We start from the raw sequence: 11724 nt of genomic DNA on the forward strand, positions 1-11724 counted from the left end.
GAAAAACCAAACAGAAATTCTTGAAATGAAAGAAACAATAAGCCAAATAAAAAATTCAATAGAAAGCATCACCAACAGACTAGATCACTTGGAAGACAGGACATCAGACAATAAAGACAAAATATACAATCTTGAAAATAAAGTTGACCTCACAATGAAGATGGTAAGAAACCATAAACAGAATATCTAAGCATTTTGGGATACCTTCAAAATACCAAATTTAAGATTTATTGGGATAGAGGAAGGTTCAGAGATTCAAACCAAAGGAATGCACAATCTCTTCAATGAAGTAATAACAGAAAATTCCCCAAGCAGGAAGAATGAATTGGCAAATCAAATACAAGAGGCCCATAGGACACCAAATGTACAAAATTAAAACAGATCTACACAAGATACATTATAATAAAAATGCCTAGCATACAGAATAAGAATAGAATTTTAAAGGCTTTAAGAGGAAAAACCAGATTACATATAAAGAAAGATCAATTCAGATATCAGAAGATTTTTCATCCCAGGCCCTCAAAACAAGGAGATCCAGGAACAACATATACCAAGCTCTAAAAGATAATGGATGCCAATTAAGAATATTATATTCAGCAAAATAAAGCTTCAGATTTGATGATGAAATAAAAACCTTCCAAGATAAACAAAAACTAACAGAATTTGCAGCAAGAAAGCCTGCACTACAGAACATTCTTGGCAAAATATTTCACAAGGAGGAAATGAAAAACAACAATGAAAATCTGCAAAGGGAAGTACTACAATAAAGGAAAAGCTAACCTAAGGAGAAACCAAGTCAAGTTAAATATCAAACATAAACAAAAATGACTGGAAATACAAATCATGTCTCAATAATAACCCTGAAAATGGCCTAATCTCACCAATCAAAAGATATAGGCTGATAGATTAGATTGAAAACCAAACCAAACCAAACAAAACAAAACAAAAACAAAAGTCCCAACAATATTCTGCCTTCAAGAGACTCATAGGAAAAGACATACACAGACTGAAGGTGAAAGGTTGGGATAAAATATACCATTCACATGCTTGGTTTAAACAAACAAGGGTTTCCATCCTCATAACAAATAAAATAGACTTCAAGCTAAAGTTAATCAAAAGGGATAAAGATCTCATACTGCTTAAGGCAAACATACATAAACAAGACATAACATTTATAAATAAATATGCCCCAAACAATGGAGCATCTACGTTCACTAATCAAGCTCTTCTCAAGTTCAAGAGTCAAATAGATCATAACACAAAAATTATGGGTGACTTTAACACCCCTCTTTCACCACTGGATAGAGCTCCCGCCCCCCAAAAAAAAGCTAAACAAAGAAACTATAGAACTCAATAATACAATCAATAACTTAGACTTAACTGATATATATAGAGTATATTATCCATCAACAAGTGAATACACTCTCTTCTCAGCAGCACATGGATAGTTCTCTAAAATAGACCACATATTATGCAACAAAGCAATTCTTAGTAAATATAAAATAGTAGAGATACTACCCTGTATTCTATCAGACCACAATGGAATGAAATTATAAATCAAAGATAAAATAAAAAATAGAAGCCATTTCAACACCTGGAGAGTAAATAATATGCTATTGAATGAACAATGGGCTGCAAAATGTATCAAGGAGGAGACTAAAAATTTCTTAAAGGTAAATGAGAACACAGATACAATGTATCGAAATCTCTGGGATACTATGAAGGCAGTTCTAAGAGGAAAGTTCATTGCTTGGAGTTCATTCCTTCAAAGAAGAAAAAGTCAACAAATAAATTACCCAACATTACATCTCAAATCCCTAGAAAAAGAACAAATTAACCCCCAAAGAAGTAGGAGACAGGAAATAAGTAAAATCAGAGCTGAAATCAATGAAATCGAAACAAAAGAAACAATTGAAAAATTGACAAAACAAAAAGTTGGTTCTTTGAAAAAATAAATAAAATTGACAAACCATTAGCCAGCTAATGAAGAGGAGAGAGAAAATTCAAATTACTAACATCTGTGATGAAAAAGGAAATATCATGATGGACGCTACAGAAATACAGAAGATAATTAGAAATTATTTTGAAAATTTGTACTCCAATAAAACAGAAAATATTGAAGGCATTGACAAATTTCTAGAGGCGTATGATAGGCCCAAACTAAATCAGGATTATAACACGCAATTTAAACAGATCAATTTCAAGCAAGGAAATACAGGATGCCACCAGAAGCCTACCAACCAAGAAAAGCCCAGGACTATATGAATACACAGCTGAGTTCTACAAGACCTTTAAAGAAGAACTAATACCAATACTCCTCAAACTATTTCGTGAAATAGAAAAAAAGGAACACTTACAAACACATTCTATGAAGCCAGTATCACCTCGATTCCAAAATCAGACAAAAAAAAATCAAAGAAAGAAAATTTCAGACCAATATCTCTAATGAATATAGATGCAGAAATTCTCAATAAAATTCTAGCAAATCAAATACAAAAAGATATCAAAAAGATAGTGCATAATTATCAAGTGGGGTTCTTCCCAGGGATGCAAGGTTGGTTCAACATATAGAAATCAATAAATGTAATTCATCATATCAATAGACTCAAGGATAAAAGTCATATAAAGTCATATAATCATCTCAATAGATGCAGAGAAAACATTTGACAAAATACAACACCCCTTCATTTTCAAAACACTATAAAAACTGGGGATATCAAAAACATATCTTAACATTGTAAAAGCTATCTATGCTAAGCCCCAGGCCAACATCATTCTAAATGAAGAAAAATTGAAATCATTCCCTCTAAAAACTGGAACAATACATGGATGCCTCCTTTCATCATTTCTATTTAACATAATTCTTGAAATTCTAGCCAGAGCAATTAGACAGATGAAAGAAATTAAAGGAATACAAATAGGAAAAGAAGAACTCAAATTATCACTGTTTGTTGGTGATATGATTCCATACCTATAAGACCCCAAAATTCCACCAGAAATATTCTAGAACTAATAAATTAATTCAGAAAAGTAGCAGAATATAAAATCAACACCCATAAATTGCTGCAGTCCAGCTGCAGCAAAATAACCGGGGGGTGACGAGCAACTTGTGTACATTGATACAGCAGGAGTGGGAGCCGTTTATTGTAGGACAGGAGGGGTATATATACATTACATATAGCTTATCTTAATTAACATAAACTAGATACAGCAGTCAACCAATAAGGAATCTCCACACTTAATGGCTTGCTGGTGTTACTTCACAAACCACTCCCTCTGGCAAAATGCCAGGTGCCATCTTGACTTGTTTACAGATCCTAACAATAAATCAAAGGCATTTATTTACATCAGTGACAAATCCTCAAAAAGAGAAACTAGGAAAACCATCCCATTTACAATAGCAAATAAAATAAAATAAAATACTTAGGAATTAACTTAATGAAAGAGGTGAAAGACCTCTACAATGAAAACTACAGAATACTAAAGAAAGAAATTGAAATAGACCTTAGAAGATAGAAAGATCTACCTTGTTCTTGGATAGGCAGAATTAATATTATCAAAATGACTATACTATCAGAAGCACTATACAGATTCAATGCAATCCCCATCAAAATCCCAATGACATTCTTCATAGAAATAGAAAAAGCAGTTGTGAAATTCATCTGGAAAAATAAGAGATCCAGAATAGAAAGCAATCCTTAGCAAGAAGAGTGAAGCTGGTGGCATCACTATACCAGGACTCAAACTATACTACAGAGTAATAGTAACAAAAACAGCATGGTATTGGCACCAAAACAGACCTGTATACCCTTGGTTAAGAATAGAGGACACAGAGATAAACCCACATAATTATAGTGATCTCATATTAGACAAATGAGCCAAAAACATATATTGGAGAAAAGATACCCTTTTCAACAAATGTTGCTGGGAAAACTGGAAATTCCCATGTAACAATAAAATTAAATTTGTATCTCTCACCATGCAGAAAACTCAACTCAAAGTGGATCAAAGACCTAGGAATTAAACCAGAGACCTTGTGCCGAATGGAAGAAAAAGTAGGCCCAAACATCCATTATGTCAGATTAGGTCCCAACTTCCTTAAAGACTCCAATAGCATAAGAATTAAAACCAAGAATCAATAAATGGGATGAATTCAAACTAAAAAGCTTCTTCTCAGCAAAAGAAATAATCAGTGAGGTGAACAGAGAGCCAATAGCATGGGAGCAAATATTTACCACAAGCACATTAGATAGATTAATCTCATAAAGCACCCCAAAAACCTTAACACCCCAAAACCCCAAAAAACCAAAACCAAAACAAATAATCTAATGAATAAATCAGCCAAGGAACTGAACAGACACTTCTCAGAAGAGGATATACAATCAATCAACAAATATATGAAAAAATGTTCAATATATCTAGCAATTAGAGAAATGAAAATCAAAACTACTCTAAGATTTCATCTCACTCCAGTCAGAATGGCTGCTATTAAGAATACAAACAACAATAAGTGTTGGCGAGGATGTGGGGAAAAAGGCACACTCATATACTGCTGGTAGGACTGCAAATTGGTGCAGCCAATCTGTAAGGCAGTATGGAGATTCCTTGGAAAACTAGGAATGAAACCACAATTTGACCCAGTTATCCCATTCCTCGGTCTATACCCCAAAGACTTAAAAACAGCATACTACAGGGACACAGCCATATTAATGTTTATAGCACCACAATTCACAATAGCTAAACTGTAGAACCAACCTAGATGCCCTTTAATAGATGAATGGATAAAGAAACTGTGGTACCAATAGCTAAACTGTGGACCAACTTAGAAGCCCCTAAGTAAATGAATGGATTAAAGATGTGGCATATATACACAATGGAATATTACTCAGCAATAAAAGAGAATAAAATCATGGCATTTGCAGGTAAATGGAAGGAGTTAGAGAAGACAATGCTCAGTGAAGGTAGCCAATACCCCCAAAAACAAATGGCGAATGTTTTCTCTGAAATAAGGTGACTGACTCATAGTGGAATAGGGAGAGGGAGCATGGGAGGAATAGATGAACTCTAGATAGGGCAGAGGGGTGGGAGGGAGAGGGAGGGGGCAGATGGTTAGCAATGGGGGGTGGAATGTGATGGACATCATTATCCAAAATACATGTATGAAGACATGAATTGGTGTCAACATACTTTTTATACAAATAGAGATATGAAAAATTGTGTTCTATATGTGTAATAAGAATTGTGATGCATTCTGATATCATGTATCTTAAAAATAAAAGCAATTGAAAAATAAACTGTAGTACATATACACAATGGAATATTACTCAGCAATAAATGAGAATAAAATCATGGCATTTGCACATAAATTGATGGAGTCGGAGAACATAATGCTAAGTGAAGTCAGCCAATCCCAGAAAAACAAATGCTGGATGTTTTCTCTGATGTAAGGAGGCTGATTCATAGTAGGTTTGGGAGGGGAGCATGGGAAAATTAGATGAACTCTAGATAGGGCAGAGGGGTGGGAATAGAAGGGAGGGGATGGTTGTAGAGAAGATGGTGGAATGAGATGGACATCATTACCCTAAGTACATGTATGAAGACACAAATAATGTGACTCTACTTTCTATACAAGCAGAGGTATGAAAAATTTTGCTGTATATGTGTAATATGAATTGTAATGTATTTTACTATCATATATATCAAATAATAAATAAATAAATAGATAAATAAAACAATTAAAAATATTTTCATGTGTAGTGAAGAGGAAAGAGAATAAACAAGTTAGAAGGAATTTTTAAAAATGGAATAAAAGTATGTGCTACATATTAATGTACAAAGAACACCTACAAATCATTAAGAAAAAGATGAACAACTCAATAGGAAAGACTTTACCTAAAGTGAATAGGCAATTCACCCAGAAGAACTACAAATGGCAAGCTGCCTTTTGAAAAGTTGGTCGATCTCAATATGTAAATTAGAATAGGTATACAGTTCATCTTTCAGCTATCAAAATAGATAAACTAAAAAAAAAAAGATCACTGACAGCAGATATTTGGTAAGGATATAGAAATGTATATTAATGTTGCCTTTTTTGAGTAAAACTTGGAAGTATCTATCAGAACCCTGTTTACAAGTATTTTGTATACTTTGCATTTATTTTATAACAATAGCTTATAAGTATAGAGATCTACATATGAGAATGCTTCTGTGGCACTGTGCAAAATTTCAAGCTCTTTAAAATATACTTAAAGCTATTTTAAAATATCCCTCATTAGAAAGATGACTCAATAATTCATTCTTCATTAATATAATTAATGGATAATATGACGAATAAGAGTGAGTTAGATATGGTTTGGAAAGCTACCCAATGAATTTTTTTTTAAAAACAATGCTAAGAAGCATATGTATTGTATGAACTAATTTTTATCTAAAAATATTTGGTGTGAGTCTATACATCTGTTTATGAATGAGGGGGTATTTTCCTTTTAAGGTTTGTATTTAAGTTTTCAATATTGGTACCAAATATATCCTTTTCGAATAATGCTTTCTTAGCAGAAACAAAATCTGGTGTTCTTATCAGAGAACATCATTATTGTCTTGTTTACCAAGTTATGTTATTAGGGTTCAGATTGCCTGATAACATGGACATTTCAAGTAGAATAAATAAAAACAAATCAACAGATCTAACAATATGCTGCTCATGAAGCTTTTAAGTGTGCTTTGTCATAGCACACAGATTCATTTTATATTCTTGTAGTAAAGTGGTACTCATTAAATAATCATTTATTTACAGAACTTAAAACCTTTGGAAATATCTAGATAAATCTAGAAATATGCTAAATGTTTAGTTCATGATCATTGCCAATCAGTTTTAAGCACTTATGACAATGTTTGATGCCATAAATTTTACCATAAATGAAAAACAGAGGTAACTTGGAGACTTAGGAAGGAGGCTTATTGATACATTAACTACATGTGAAAAATATAATTTTATATTAGAATTTTCTGTTTTAAAGAATCTAGTAATATATAAATTTGTTTTTTACTGAAAATTTAAAACCATCTAAGATAACATCTAATTTACTTTTTATTTCTAAAATTTCTTTGATTCCTTTCTTTATCAGAAATTGCTAATCAATGATATTTTGTGCTTTAAAGCCATTTAGTTGAAAATTTGATGTAATTTTCTTAAGACAACTTTCAACAGTGATATATAAATATGGTTGAAAATGTAAGTAAGTAAATGTAAGTCATCCATTATTTCTCTACTGGAAGTAATGTAGTTAACATTCTTGGTTACTTTAATTCAGTCATAATAAATTAAGTGTGAGAATATGCAACCCAAAGGATAGTTGTGGAGAGTAAATAAAATGAAATACTATTATATGTATGGTGTGTGCTATGTTGGGTAAAATATCTGGTAGCACATGATACATTTGTTCTTTAATTATTTGTTTTTCTTACTTCTATTTTTGTTTTGTTTCAATGGTGTCCTAATTATGTTTCAACTTCTTTTATTCTGAGGTTTGTTACAGACCTTTAGTAACTCACAGTAAGTAGCATAAAGTTCTATAATAAAGACATAATTGTCACCTGAAGTTTTTTAGTATTATGTAATTCTATATTTTAGGGAAGATGACAGTGTTTATAGATTGACAGATAAGGGGGAAGTTTCCAAGTTGGTCTTTAGTTTGAGTCATCTCAGCAGTATATTTCTTAGATTCATAGGAACTTTTCTTCTCACATTCACCTGTTCATTTATAGGTTTTTCTTTCAACAAATATTTCTGTGTGCCAGGTACTATTCTAGACAGAATCTCTAGGGAGATTATGATAAATAAATCTGATTATGACCCTGCCCTTATGCTCATTTTATTCTAGTGGTGAAGATGATCAATATGTAATATAAGGTCCAATATGAAAATAAAAGGAATTGTATTGGTTTTACTATTGATGCTTTTAAATTCCTTCCCAGTACCATGGGATTTTCTGACACTTTCACCTTTTTCTAACAGGATGCATATGATTTTAATCCATGCTTCTATTCTTGGTTTAAAACGGAGAATGACTCATTCTGAAGATACCCACCAAATGTGTTGATTTTGCCAAACTGTTCAGTCCATCTTCAAATATCTGCCATGCTCCTCTGGTCCCCTGGGTGTAGCACTGTCAAGGTGCATAAATAGCAGAAACAACTTTATTGTCAGAATGTTGACTCATCACACTTCGACACCAGCATTGCTGTTTCGTCTGTGTCTCACTACAGAAAAAGACTAAAGGTTAAAGGATTCAGTTTATTAACTAATTCAAGGTATTAATTCAGTAAACTGATGGCAGCCTATTAAGTTTACACGGCAGTGATTCCTGTTTGGTGTTTAGTGATGTTAAAGCATAATACCTGTTTACTTTTATTGCTATTGAGGAAGAGGGTGAAAAAAGGTGACAGAGCCTACACAAGGGGACAATAAGAACAGCAGACTCACTTGCATAAAGAATAATGAAGGATATTGTGAATGGAGTGTTTTTCCTTATTTCCGTTTCAGAAGTTTTGTCGCTGATATACAGAAATGCCTTTGATTTGTGTGTGTTGATTTTATATCCTGCCACTTTGCTGAATTCATTTATTAGTTCTAGTAGTTTTTTTGTAGACCCTTTTGGGTCTTCTAGGTATAGATCATGTCATCTGCAAATAGTGATAATTTAAGTTCTTCTTTTCCAATTTTTATGCCTTTAATTTCTTTCGTTTGTCTAATTGCTCTGGCCAGTGTTTCGAGAACTATATTGAATAGAAGTGGTGATAGAGGGCATCCCTGTTCACAGCAGCACAATTCAAAATAGCTAGACTGTGGAACCAACCCAGATGCCCTTCAATGGATGAATGGATTAAAAAAATGTGGCATTTATACACCATGGAGTATTACGCAGCACTAAAAAATGACAAAATCATGGAATTTGCAGGGAAATGGATGGCACTAGAGCAGATTATGCTTAGTGAAGCTAGCCAATCCCTAAAAAACAAATACCAAATGTCTTCTTTGATATAATGAGAGCAACTAAGAATAGAGCAGGGAGGAAGAGCAGGAAGAAAAGATTGACATTAAACAGAGGCACGAGATGGGAGGGAAAGAGAGAGAAAAGGGGAATTGCATGGAAATGGAAAGAGACCCTCATTGTTATAAAAAAACTACATAAAAGAGGTTGTGAGGGGAATTGGAAGAAAAAACAAGGAGAGAAATGAATTACAGTAGATGGGATAGAAAGAGAAGATGGGGGGAGGGGATAGTAGAGGATAGGAAAGGTAGCAGAATACAACAATTATTAATAGGGCATTATGTAAAAATGTGAATGTGTAACCAATGTGATTCTACAATCTGTATTTGGGGTAAAAATGGGAGTTCATAACCCACTTGAAACTAATGTTTGAAATATGATATGTCAAGAGCTTTGTAAGGTTTTGAACAACCAATAAAAAAAAAAAAAGAATAATGAAGCCTTCTGTCCTTCCCTTCATCTCTGGGTATAGCCCCCCCCCCCCCCAGAGTCACTTAAGGGGAGGAGGAGGAGGAGGCGCTGAGGCAGAGAAAATTGTATTGTGAGGACCTTGACAGCTTTCCCATTTACTAGTTTTCTGGCTTACTTTCTCATTTACAAACTGACTATATAAAACCACTCCTCTCACAGAGCAGAAAGCATTGGACTTTCTCATAGATACCAGCAAGCCATCAGAGCATTCTTCAAGAACAACAAGGGGCAGGGGCGCAATTGCACCGAGAAGGCTTGGTAACTTGGGGCTCTTTCACTATTTTTGCGCTTTCCAGTTACTGAACTCTGAGCTGCAAGGACAGGAGCACTGCACCTTTTCGACTAAGTCTCTGCCGGGAGGGGACCCCAATGAGGTGTATCCAGCTGCAGCCACCACCCGGGCTTCGGAGCGCGCAGACCTCCCTCTCTCGCTTATCTCCAGTTTCAGGGACTTTCCTCCTGGCAGTAGCCAAGGGTTCCCCGCACGGATATCCAGGATTCTCAGCCTTTGCCTTCCTAGGCCTGCCTTTGCATCCGAGTAGTGGTCCTCCCACACCGGATGTGTCTGAGCTGCGCTGCTTTCCTCTTTTCTCCTGTCAGGGCACGCAGCCCGCCTTGCCTGGTTTGGCTCCGGAGGTGCACAGAGTGCCTCCCGCCGCCTCCTCCTCCGCTCCCAGGTTCTTCGGGTCTCTCCTTGCAGCTGGTCAGCCTACTTCTGCGCCAGCTGCAGTCCTTTTTCCCTTCTTGCATAAAGCATGTCCAGGCTCTGGGAGAAAAGACTTCCTGCAACTGGACCGGAAAATCTTTAGCCATCCTCACAGTCCCAGGCAGCCTGGTGGACAGGGCTGCCTGAAATGTGACAGCGGTGACAGCTTCAAGCATTAGGGACACTTCTTCCAGAAAGGGCTCACACTGCCCTTCTCTCCTTTTCCTCTTCTTTGTCGTCCTCGCATCCTCTTCTTCCTCTTCCTTCAATCCGCTGAATGGCACCCGGCTGCCAGTTGCCATGAGGTTGCAACAAGGGGCTTGCGGACAAGGCACCCAGCAATCCAGCGTCTCTCGGTGTGGAGCCGCTAGAGGAGAAGGTGGTGCCAGTCATGGACTTAACTGGACCACGTGAAAAGGAGCGGGTCCTGCAGGAGCTCAAAGTGGAGCTAGCCAACTCCAGCCAGGCAACAGGTGAAGGATGTGGAATCCAACAACAGACTTTTGGGATTATTGGCAGCTGCCACGAAGTATTCAGAATAGTGGGTACCCGAGGCCCCCGCCCCCAGCCCCCCCTTCTCCTCCACCTGTTAGCTTGTGGTCCTGTAGAGCAGCATGGCAGCAGAATATCTAGCCAGCCCAGTTAGAGCGCCAGTCTGGTGCTGCCCAGCCGGCCAGCGCAAGCGAGCAGTGGCAGTGGGAGCTCCAAGGCGCCCAGCAGAAAGGTTACAAGGCATGCCTCAGAGCTCCCAAGGGCTCAGGGCGGTGGATCAGCAGAAGGAAGCGCTGAAGGTAGCCGAGAAACCTGCCCACTTTGCCCATTTTAAATTGTTATTTGGTTATGATATTGTTGAATTATAGTTTATTATTTGTATAATTTTCAAGTATTTTCTCCCATTACAAACATTACTTTTTCACTCTATCCATTGAGTCCTCTGGTGCGAGAATCACTGATGAAGAGATTTGACATCTCTAATGCATTTTCTGCTTCTTAATCTCATGAACCTGTCACTGCAATTGTGGGTAATATTTCACAGTTTGAAAAAAGAAAACAATTAATGTACAATTATCAAGTAGGGACGGCATTTTACTATAACTAGTGGAAACACTTTTGCTTTTTAAACTAGATATTGGCAAATAAAATGATGGCAAAGAAAAACAGGCGTATCGTTTCTATTGTACATTCTGAAGATAAAAATAGATCATCAGAACTGATTTATTAAGATGTGTTGAACTATTAAATTAATGTTGAATATATTTCAAAACAAAACATACAGTTTTCTATTCTATAATTTAATGCATTGTTTATAGAAGTGTTGAAAGATTTTCTTCCTTGGGAACTTACTTGGGGGTGTTCCAAATGAGGATAATAGTATAAGACCATCTTCCTATCTTATTATAGTTCAGGATTTGCATATTTTCAGACCCTTTATATGAGAGACAGTTTTCCCTAAGCTCAATGCCACTGTGAAAAACTACATTTAACTGTATTTTTACA

The sequence above is a fragment of the Urocitellus parryii genome, chromosome Y (genome assembly GCF_045843805.1).
Source record: "Urocitellus parryii isolate mUroPar1 chromosome Y, mUroPar1.hap1, whole genome shotgun sequence".
NCBI classification, from domain to species: domain Eukaryota; kingdom Metazoa; phylum Chordata; class Mammalia; order Rodentia; family Sciuridae; genus Urocitellus; species Urocitellus parryii.